Consider the following 12,343-nt stretch of genomic DNA (forward strand, 5'->3'; position numbering starts at 1 on the left):
TGCGTGACGTATCCGTTTTCGTTATCGTATTTCGTAAGATTCGAAACCTCTCTAATTACTTTAGTAAATTACTTAATAAATCTAGTATTATATATAATCATGAATCATTCCTGATTCAAATGCAAAATGTGCAAAATAGATCAAAAACTATACTCGTTTTGTAGTTACGAATATTACTGCAGGGAGTTGTTTAAAAATATTATTATATTATTTTACAAACTGGGGATATTCGTCAACACGAATACGCTTTACGAATATGAAATGGGGATCAGCTCAAAAGTTTCACAAATATGTATGACGTATCCGTTTTCGTTATCGTATTCGTAAGGTTGCGAAACCTCCCTAAAGCGTGGTTCCCACTAGCGACGCAAGGTAACTTGCATAAATACTTGCATAGTCACCAAATGTTTTACAGCCATGTTTACTGAATCCTATAGTGTAATAAGCTTGGTTCCCACTAGAACGTAACGCAAGGACGTAAACGCAATGCAAGTTTTTTTAAGCTTGGTTCCCACTAGAACGTAACGCAAGGACGTAAACGCAACGCAAGCGTTTTAACCAATGAAAAGCGAAGTTATAGACAGTTAGCAATCACAAGCGAATAAGCCATCGCTTGTGATTGGTCAATTCACTTGCGTTGCGTTACGTCCTTGTGTTGCGTCGCTAGTGGGAACCACGCTTAACCAATGACAAGCGAAGTTATAGACAGTTAGCAATCACAAGCGAATAAGCCATCGCTTGTAATTGGTCAATTCACTTACGTTGCGTTACGTCCTTGTGTTGCGTCGCTAGTGGGAACCACGCTTAATACAGGAGGTGGCGTAAGCAAAAAAAAAATGTGCTCTTCCTGCCTCGACACTAAGGCACTGCCACAGCCTTGGGGTCGTTCCCATCACATCGTCAAAAGATGCATTGATATTGCCTTCTCAAGATGTGTGGTGGCGTATAATTCTGTGAACCCCAAACACAGTTGTCGAATACCTTTAACTATAGCTCTATTCCACCGACCGGCGTGGGAATCGAACCCACGACATACGTGTTGTTTACACGACGCTCAGACGACAGAGCTAACTGGTCATTTTGGATTTAACAAGGTTAATATGATATGTATGGCGTAATGATGAATTACGTAATACACATATAAATGGACTATTATCAGCTGTTCAGTCATGTACTACTTTGTGACTCAACGGGTAATGCTCATGTTTGAGTGCTCTCATCTGGGTTCAAACCTCTACGGACGGATATATATATATATAAATTAAGTTAAATCTAAATTACAAAACAAAGACAATGAATCAACTGGAACATTCAAATGTAATAGAAATAGATGTTCAACATGTAATTACGTTTCATGTTCAAACCAAATAGTAGGACCTTCTGGTAATTATGTTATCACAGATCGTATTACGTGCACCACTAGAAATCTAGTTTATTCTATTTCGTGTACTAAATGTAATATACTTTATATTGGTGAAACTAAACGCAGGTTAGGTGATAGGTTTGTAGAACATTTAAGGTCTATTAAACTAAAGACTCCCGGATTACCTGTAGCCACCCATTTTTGTAATAATGAGCATTCCCTTTCGGATATTACAATTTCTGGTGTTAAAGTATGTAATGGTTCTGAGACATCTCGTAGAATTATAGAAGAAAGAATAATTGTAAAGCTTGGCACTCTTGCCCCTACCGGCATAAATGTACAATTTAGATCCTCTAAACATTAATTTTGCCAGAGACATTCACATATTAACAATTGTTTACACTTGAAGCTTTTGTCTTTGTTTTAAATTTACTGCTTTATAAGCAACCATTCCTGCTTTGTACCCCATAGCTTTTGGAGGCGTGCCTTTATAACTATGCCTTTTGTTTTTTAACATCTTTGATTGGCTGATTTGTTTTATTATGTAATTTTGTGACTTATATATGTTATCCTTTGTTACAATTCTTTTCACCTGATGATGGGCTATGCCCGAAACATGTCGTAAAAATAAATCTATATTGAGGCAGTTTTAACTTATTTGATCTTGATTTTTTTCTATATTCAATTCTGCCTATGCAGCTCTTTGATTTATATATATATATATATATATATATATATATATATATATATATATTGAACAGAAAATAATTAATATTGTTTTTCTTATTATTTTCTTTTAATTTTTTCTTATATTTTGAGGGCTGTAAATGTCAGGCCTAAACAAGTGGACCTTTTTAAAAATAGGGTAGGATAGGGGTTGATAGTTGCTTTTGCCTTTTTTTACTTTTCTGTTAATTGTTATATTTTATATTGTGAAGGATGCACCTTTGTGCTAAGTGTGCCACCGATCTAAAGGTGTAATTCCAAATAAATAAATAAATAAATTTAGATAAGACTCTAAAGTATTCTGAGATATCACCAGTTATGCCATGTTGTTTTAGGTGATCGCCTATAATACTTTTGTTATGTTCATTAATGCGTTTGTAAAGGTGTCGGCAAGTGTAACCGACATAGTTTGTATCACACAAACCACATTGAAATTTGTACACAACGCATTGTGAATTAATGATTCTGGGTTTCATTTCTTTAGGTTTTAAGGTGTCACCTATCTTACGACTAGTAAATACTGGTAACATATCATTTTCAATCTTCGCACTAAGTTGTTTAAGTTGTTTAGTAACCGTGTTACAACAAGTTTGATCCTTGTACGGTAGTACAATCCTAATAGGCTGGGGAGATTCATCAGTTAGCATATCTTCATTAGTATTACTAGGAGTCACACAAGTATTAATGGATTGGTTGAAAGCCTTAACAATATTACTAATAAGATCTAAAGGATAATTCAACTTTTGAAAAATCTTAGTTACATTATCAACCTCTGATAGGAAAATGTCATGCGTAGATGACAATTTGTAGGCCCTATTAAGCATTGTGTGAATTAGATTACGTTTATGTTTGATATCCACATGGCTATCATAATGTAATAATAAGCCTTTATTAGTGGATTTTTTATATACTTTGGTTTCAAGAGATACATCGTTTTTTGAGATAGTCATACCTAAAAAATTTATTGAGTTATCTCTAGAAATTTCCATTGTAAAATCAACGGCATCGTGTGAATTGTTCAAAGTGTTCAAAAAATTCTGTGCTGAAACCTGGCTTGGCATGAATACGATTGTGTCATCAACGTAGCGACGATAGAACTGCGGCATTTTTTTAGGCTCCTCCACTTTATATTTATATATTTGTAAAGTGAAATAAATAAATGAATGAATGAATGAATTATTTATCCGTTTTTAGTATAATCTGGCATAATTTTGTGTTTTTGAACAACTAAAAAAATAATACACAACACGGTCTCCATCTAAACCAACTAGGCACTGCTGCTCTTCTAAAAAGCATCAACAAGCAAATTGAAATACTGCCAACACGTAGAGTCACTGATAGTTCTTATGTTCATCAAGGAGCAAAATCCCGACGATGCCACTTCTGTGGGGAAACTGGACACAATGGAAGAGTTTGTCGACATGGCCATTCTATTGTCTGCTGGGACTGTAACACACCAGGACACAAATCAAAATACTGTGATATGAAATTCAACAGAAACTGAAAAGTAGGCGATGAAGAGAATGCCACAGATAATACAAACGATACGAACTCTTCTACAATCAACTCAGAAAATGAAATTGACTCTGTTAAGGATAATTTGCTTACAGATATTGGTAATGTATTTAATGGAAAAGGGCTTAATATTTTAGGTTTAAACATCGTTACCCTCCCTGGAAAATTTGATGAAATCAAATACTTAATGGAAAATAACAATGTTGACATTGTAGCTTTAAATGAAACACGTCTTGATAATACTATAAGCGACAATGAAATTGAGATTAATGGTTTTAATGTTGTTAGAAAGGATAGAAACCGAGAAGGAGGGGGTGTAGCAGTATATATAAGTCAAAACTGTTCTTTTAATTATGAAATTTTAGAAAATTTAATGAGTCCTAATCTTGAAGCAATTGTTATCAAATTAACTAAACCGAAGAGAAAACCTATTTTAATTATTGCATGGTATCGCCCACCTAATTCATGTACTGATACATTTGATGAATTTGAAAAAATTCTTAAACAAATTGAAAGAGATAATACTGATAATGAAATTATTTTAATTGGGGACATAAACTGTGACCTTCTATCATCAACTCCATCTTACTATACTTTAAAATTAAAAGAATTAACAAATAACTATCACTTAACACAATTAATTTCTGAAGCTACGCGAATTTCAGATCACTCTAGTACTTTAATTGATCATATTTATGTTTCATCGCCAGAAAAAATAACTAACAGTGGTGTACTTCATACTGGTCTTAGTGACCACTCCGCTATCTACATCAAATTTGGAAAAGCATACAAAGAGAAAAGTAACCATAGATTTAAAACAAATAGGAACTATAAACATTTTGATGAAAATAAATTTAAAACTGACTTACTTAATACAAATTGGGCTGAAATTAAGAATTATACTGATGTTGATGATGCTGTTGATTTCTTTCAAAAAACCTTTCTTAATATTGCAAATAAAAATGCACCCATTAAACGTAAAAGAGTTCGCCAAAAAAACAGTCCATGGCTAACTAAAAATGTAATACTTCTCATCAGAAAAAGAGATGCATTAAAAAGACGAATAAATAAGAAAAATAGGCTTCAGCTTTGGCCTGAATATAGAAAATTAAGAAATCAAGTAAATTATGAACTTCGAAAAAGTAAGAAGAACTATTTTTCTGAACAACTCAATACTAAAGATCAGAAAAAGATATGGGAAAATATTAAATTAATTATTCCTGGCAAAACTAAAAGCATGAATATAACAAGTATTAAAACCACAAATGATGAAGAAAATGATGAAGTAACTAATTCTAAAGATATTGCAAATGTATTAAATAAATATTTTGCCAATGTGGGTCCAACATTAGCTCAAAGTATTCAATCTACTAATCAACTTTCTAACTTTACTAATGATTTAAATAATACTAACGACAAATTAACTTTTAAATATGTTAATAAACAAGACATACATAAAATTCTTAACTCACTTTCATCAAAAAAAGCAACTGGAACTGATGAAATACCAGCTAATCTTCTAAAAATCGCTATTGACGAAATTGTTTACCCAATAACATTTATATTTAATTTATCTTTAAAATATTTAACTTTTCCAAAACAATGGAAAAGGGCCAAGATCTGCCCTCTTCATAAAGGTGGAAATAAAAATGAATGTAATAATTATAGGCCAATTTCAATTCTCCCAATATTATCTAAAGTTCTTGAAAAAGTTGTATTTGAACAAGTTTATGATTTCCTAAATCTAAACAAAATGCTATATGAAAATCAGTCTGGGTTTAGACCAGGCTACTCAACTACGACTGCATTGCTTAATATCACAGAGACCTGGCTAGAAGCCATTGACAAAGGAAATTATATTGGGTTAGTAATGATAGACTTGAAAAAGGCTTTTGATACAGTAAATCACAGTATTCTTATCAATAAACTAAGATCTTTCAATTTTCATTCAAATGTTATTCAGTGGTTTGAAAACTACCTGCAAAATCGTGTACATATAACCAATGTAAATGGTGATTCTTCTGATGAAAGTCACAGTATATGTGGAATTCCTCAGGGGTCCATCCTTGGACCATTAATGTTTCTCCTTTATGTTAATGACTTGCCTAATGCTGTAAATAAATGCTCTGTTTCTATGTATGCTGATGACACTGCCATATACTACACTTCCAATAATATTAATAACCTTACTGAAACAATAAATTCTGACTTATTGTGTCTTAAAAGATGGCTCATATGCAACAAACTTAGCCTAAATGTTAAAAAAACTGAATTTATGTTAATTGGAACGAGTCAGAGGTTAAGTAAACTATCTGACTTACAAGTCAACATTAACATAGATGGAGAACCAATCTCTCGTGTAAATAAATGTAAACACCTTGGTGTGATATTAGATAATAATCTTTCTTGGTGCTCACAAATCGATAATGTTAAATCTAAGGTTTTGCAGAGCTTGTACTACTTAAAAAAGACTAATAATATATTTCCAAAAGAAATTCAATGCAAACTATACAAATCACTTATGGCTCCTCATCTTGAGTATTGCCATGTTGTTTGGGGACATTCAAATATAACTCAAAGTAAAACACTACAAGTTCTTCAAAATCGCGCAGCAAAAGTTATTACAAACAAATCTCAAACCGACTCTAGTACTCAAGCTCTACAAAGTCTAAATTGGATGAACTTAGATGAAAGATTATATATAAATGAAGCTATTGTTATGTTTAAGATTATGAATAACCTTGCACCTCCATATTTATTAAATAAGTTCAATATCAAAAACAATTACTATGATATTAGAACTAAGCCAAATTTAATTGTACCAAAACCAAACACAAACTACAAAAAACGTAGCTTATCATATAGAGGTGCCAAGGTTTGGAATGAGCTACATGAAGATATTAAAAATGTGAACTCTGTCTCTCTTTTTAAGAAACTGTTAACTGCTAATTTCATGTAGCTTTATTTAAATGTAGTGTATTATTTAATTTTATAGTTAGTAAGTGTATCCTTGTTTATTTTATTGTAATTGTTTTATTATCTGCTTTTGTTTTTTTGCTTCTGTAATTGTTTTATTACTTGATTTGATATTTGCTTTTTACATTTATTTTTGTTGGTGTTTTCCTTTGAGCACGGTCTTACTGAAAAACAACTTTTAGTTGAGTTAAGTATCCGTGATTAAATAAAGCTTATTATTATTATTATTATTATAATATAGGCCTACCACAGAACAAGAAAAATATTTAGTTTAATCTTGCAATTTCGTGCATATCACCTTACACAATATCATATCGTACAAAACAGGTCTGTTAGGTTTTTTCGTACAATAATGCATCCATCCTTTTGTTTCGGACTCGACCGACTCTTCGGATAGGAAGGCTGCTTAAAAACTACCGTGTGTGCGATAGGCAGCACAACGAAACCGACGAGGCTAGCCGTGATTGACCAATTATGTATTGTATTGTCGAGGGCCCCAATGATCAGCTTTACTCAATGGGCTACCCCCATAAAACATGAAACGAAATTAAAAGTCTACAGGACCAGCCCACCATGGTTGGGTGGAGCTAATAATTTAGAAAAATAGAGTTGCCCGGAAATTAGACTTCGAAATATGGAAAGAAAGTCTCCAGGACCAGCCCTGCCTAACCTAAATTAACTTAACTCTCTAAATATCTCTCTTTCAAAATAAAAGAAAACATTTTATATTAATTTAAAAAAAGAAATCCGTAGAGATCCAAACCCCAGCTGGTAGAGATGAGAAAATCCAAACGATAGTTACTAGAGCACTACCCGTTATGCCACAATGTACACGAGTAATGAAAGGTGACAATAATATAGTCTTATACGCGCTTCACATTGCGTCATTCTAATCGTTACGTCTTAAATTTGCATATTCATAACGTTATTTTGAGGAAATGAATCTAGTTTTAACCTTGCTTTAAACAAGAGGGCCGGATAGCTCAGTCGGTAGAGCGTCGTGGAAGACGATTATTGTGAGTTCAAACCCCATACCGGTCGGTGGAAAAGAGTTAAAGCTATGCGAGCTTCTGTGTTTGGGGTTCACACATTTCAACGTCCCCCTTTTCACATCATGAGGCAATAACATCAAAGCATCTGATGTGTGGTACCCCCAAGACTGTCTGAGGGCCTTACCATGCTAGTGGCAAGGCGCACACCATCATTTTTTTGGCTACCCGCCTCTTTCCGATCTCGTAAATTTTATGTTTGGCGCCCTCAATTTTAAGAACACCTAAGTTATGTCAGAAAATTTGGAACAAATAAATAGAAATGTGTAAAGATGCCGGTGCCTGGCTAATATATTCTCTCTATTTATTTAAATTAGAGGGTGAGCTCGCTTCGCTCGCTCCCCCTCTAGGAAGTGTAGACGATGGTTCTCGGAATGATAATGTTCTCCTTACGTTTTCTGTCGGTTACCATTATTGAAAATGCTTGACATTCGTAAAACTAAACTATTCTGTTTCACAGTGTCTTGATGATTAATAACATTTTAAAGTATAGTGTTTATTGTTTGTTAGGGCCCTTTGGGGAGGCGGAGTTCATTTGAGGGAGGTGCTTATTCGAGGGATATATGTTAATCAAATGAAATCCTTTATTAATATATGAAAAGTGGTAAAAAGAATAACAAATGCTTGGTAAATTGTAGATAACAGTGAGATGAATTCTACTACAAATAGTATAATTGTGTTATTATAAATGTGGATGGACGTTTATTAGATAGTTGGGTTGTGGGGGTGGGGGGATTATTATTCAAAGTGATGTTTTATTGGAGAGGCGTTTATTCAAATAAACACCATCCTAATAATTATTAATACATTATTTAATTTAAACATCTTTTGAAACTAACTGCCGTGACAGAGTGGGCCTAAGAAAAAAGACATTACGGCTTGCAACATGGGCAGACATCTCGGTCCTAACGGGACACAGATAGCCTACAATTATTCCTGCCAGCTTACTCAATAAAACTCAGCTATCAGGATTTCACTCGATTTTAAACAAAATGTCTTATCATCAAATCTCCCTATGTAATTGACCGCGAAGAATTGAAATTGAGTTGAAATCTACTGTTGAAATCATAAATTTTGTTAAAAAACTCTTTATAATATCTTCCTAAGATAGAAATATGGAACAATAGCGTCGAACTGAAAACTAATGTTATCAAATCTATGTTTCGCAGTACATTTGAGATAGATATGGTAGGTATCCAAGGCGGAGATTTGTACCGAAGTTTTTGCATTGTGCTCGCCTATGTCAGAATTAACCATAATTGATATATAGATACATATGCATTATTGTAATAAATAATTTTCACAATTTGTTGTGAATTTTTAACTTTGAACAAACGAAAAGGATTTCAAACCATGTACTACATTTTACTGTGTTTGAGCATGAAATGATATTGAGTTAAGAGACTGAATAAGCATGGCCGTCCAACTAATCCATTGATCGCGGTCAACTGTAAATATATTATTTATTATTGCTACCCCTATACAAATATTGAACAGTTGGTATGCCGTGCGTTATTATGCAAATGAGTGCAGGTGTAGTGGGGAAGAGGGTGTTGTTAGTCACTGCGGTAAACATGCCACACTGTTGAATGTTGATGTTGTTGATCTTTACATTAGAAGATTATTCAAATCTTGTAAAAAAAAGGGCAGGAACCTAGCAGATCCCCTCATTTAGTTTGAAAGTACAGTAATCTCGAAAAGAAGTCCATCTGGAAAAGAAGTCCGCCCAAGAATACTAAAAAATGAAGGAGCACATTTGTCTTCAATTGGCCTTAGTGCTGAGGCGGGAAGAGCACACGATAACATCTTTTATTTTTCTGTGGCTTTCGTCACCCGATTTTTGATGTTGTAAATGTTATGTTTAGCACAAAAATCAAAATTTAACAGTGTGGCGTGTTGACCGCGAATGACTGTCAATACCATCTTTCCCACTACACGTACCTGCACAAACTCATTTGCATAACAACGCCGACATACCAACGAGGAGCTGAGATATAAATTCTTTTCTAAACAGGTAACGAAAAGAGTTATAATTGGTTATCCGCACTTGGCGGATAACACCTTGTTATTTTCAGGATCTTTTTTTTTTGGGTTATCCGCACTTGGCGGATAACCCCTTGTTATTGTCAGGATCTTTTTTTTTCTTTGTTCTTTTTAGTCGCGTGGACGCGACTCTATAGTTCACTATGTCGGTCGGTCTGTCGGTCTGTCGGTCTGCTTGTCGGTCCGGTATCACTATGCGTTTTATCGCTTTCTGACTGTTTCGGATTTCAAACTTTGACGTTGGTGGCGTAAATATTTATTTTGATTGTACACAGAATTGTCAGCAAGATATAACGCTTATTATCTAATAGTAGATACTGTAACTTTCTTATTTCTGACAGTGATACGTGGGAGTACTACGTACGTTATTTAACCTTTAAGTTGTGTTAATGTTCTAGACTTGGATATTAAAATTATTTGTTAGGCTATTTAGTTAAGTGTTTCGATCGGCTAATTGGCCATAAGCCTGACTAGCCTAGCTAGCCCTCGTGTAGTACTAGTAGTAGTTTGACTGTATGTATCTGCTATGCTGTTTTGCGGGGTTGTTTGCACACGCAGCTAGCTGTACTGCCTTGTGCGTGTTTTCATTGAGTTTATTTGTGTTTCAGACTTTACCGAAGAATAAAGAACGGTTAAAGCAACTACCACGAGTTTGTGTATCATTGTCCGGATTACTGACCTTATCTTTATATCAGTTTAATCTAGCTAAGTCATTTTTTTCACAGTATATTCCTTATGGCCAGGAATTGATGTGGTTATGTTTTCACGGTGCGCAATAAAAAATTACGCGGTCTACGCACGATTTAACGAAATCACGTTTGTAATCATATCTTCACAACCATGAATCACAATTAAATAAAATTTGGTACTCATACATACGGTGGCCCACAACTGTCACGCACACTATAACACAGAATCACACAATTAAAGAAGGAATTACACAATTAATGAAGGAATCACACAATTAAAGAAGAAATCGCACAATTAAAGAAGAAATCGCATATAAACAAAAGAAAGCATAAAAATATAAAACGAAATGCACAATTAAAGAAGAAACGCGCAATTAAAGAAGAGCTAATCACAATTAAAGAAGTCCGCAACAAATTCGAAAGCTCCTCGCACAATTAAAGAAGTCCGCAACAAATTCGAAAGCTCCTCGCACAATTAAAGAAGTCCGCAACAAATTCGAAAGAGCCGAACGTAATGGTAAATGGGCCAAATATAAATGCGCCGAATGCTGAAAGAGCCGAACGTAATGGTAAATGGGCCGAATAGAAATGCGCCAAATGCTAAAAGAGCCGAACGTAATGGTAAAAGAGCCGAATAGCATTAAAGTTTGCTTCCGGAGGCAGCGATGGCGTTCCATACGGACTACTGTACTTTAATTGTGCGCGAGGTACTTTCGAATTTGTTGCGGACTTCTTTAATTGTGCGAGGAGCTTTCAAATTTGTTGAGAACTTCTTTAATTGTGCGAGGTACTTTCGAATTTGTTGCGGACTTCTTTAATTGTGCGAGGAGCTTTTGATTTTGTTGCGAACTTCTTTAATTGTGCGAGGAGCTTTCGAATTTGTTGTGGACGTCCTTAATTGTGCTTAGCTCTTCTTTAATTGCGCGTTTCTTCTTTATTTGTGCATTTCGTTTTATATTTTCATGCTTTCTTTTGTTTATATGCGATTCCTTCTTTAATTGTGTGATTTCTTCTTTAATTGTGTGATTCCTTCTTTATTTGTGTACATATGATTTATATAGTGTGCGTGACAGTTGTGGGCCACCGTACATACATAAATGTCAGGGCATAAATCATCATATGGCAATACAATTACGTGCGTAGCGCATGTTACGCATGCGTACGCGCGCTTAAAATTTTCAAAATTTATTTTCGATGAAATAAGAGTACGTTTCAGGCAATTTTAAGCGTTTACAAAATTGCCATGAGTGCGCAGATTTTTGCGCGCGCAGTGCGCGTTAAATGTTATCTCGCACTCTTTTTGCCCGATTTCTGTTTTCTTGACTTACTTTTTAACTCGAAATTACGTTATACGAGCACGTCAAAAGTGACAGGCTACGCACGTGTAAATTAAAAAAATATAAATGTTTTTAAACATTTCAACATTTTTAAACATGTTCAGTAATTTCGGTCAGTATAGTTCACTATGTCGGTCGGTCGGTCGGTCGGTCTGTCTGTCTGTCGGTCTGTCTGTCGGTCTGTCTGTCGGTCCGGTATCACTATGCATTGTAGCACGCGACTTAATGGCTGTTGGCCTTGTTAAATGTGTTGGTGGTTTCAGAAATGACGACTTCGGTTGGCAAACTATTCAAATATATAATTATTCATTGTGAAAAAGTGATTCTCTATATAGTAGCCTAATGCATTGTTTTTACATTTTGTTGTTTAAAATCATGTTCGCAGTAACTTTATGATTTCGTTATTACTTAAAAAAACCTTTAAACAAATTGATTGTTTTTGATATTAAATTCGATATTTAAAGCCTTGTGAATGTTATACATTTTCAAAACAAAAGACTCAACTCCCTCCATACGCTACATAGGCATAGTTGGACACAAACATGGCCGGTGTAAGATTGAAAATGTGTCCGGTTTTTGAAAGTGTTCACCGGACAATTTTCAGCATTGAATAGTGTAACACCAGCTGTTGAAAATGGTTGCAAC

The sequence above is a fragment of the Antedon mediterranea genome, chromosome 9, assembly GCF_964355755.1.
Source record: "Antedon mediterranea chromosome 9, ecAntMedi1.1, whole genome shotgun sequence".
NCBI classification, from domain to species: Eukaryota; Metazoa; Echinodermata; class Crinoidea; order Comatulida; family Antedonidae; genus Antedon; species Antedon mediterranea.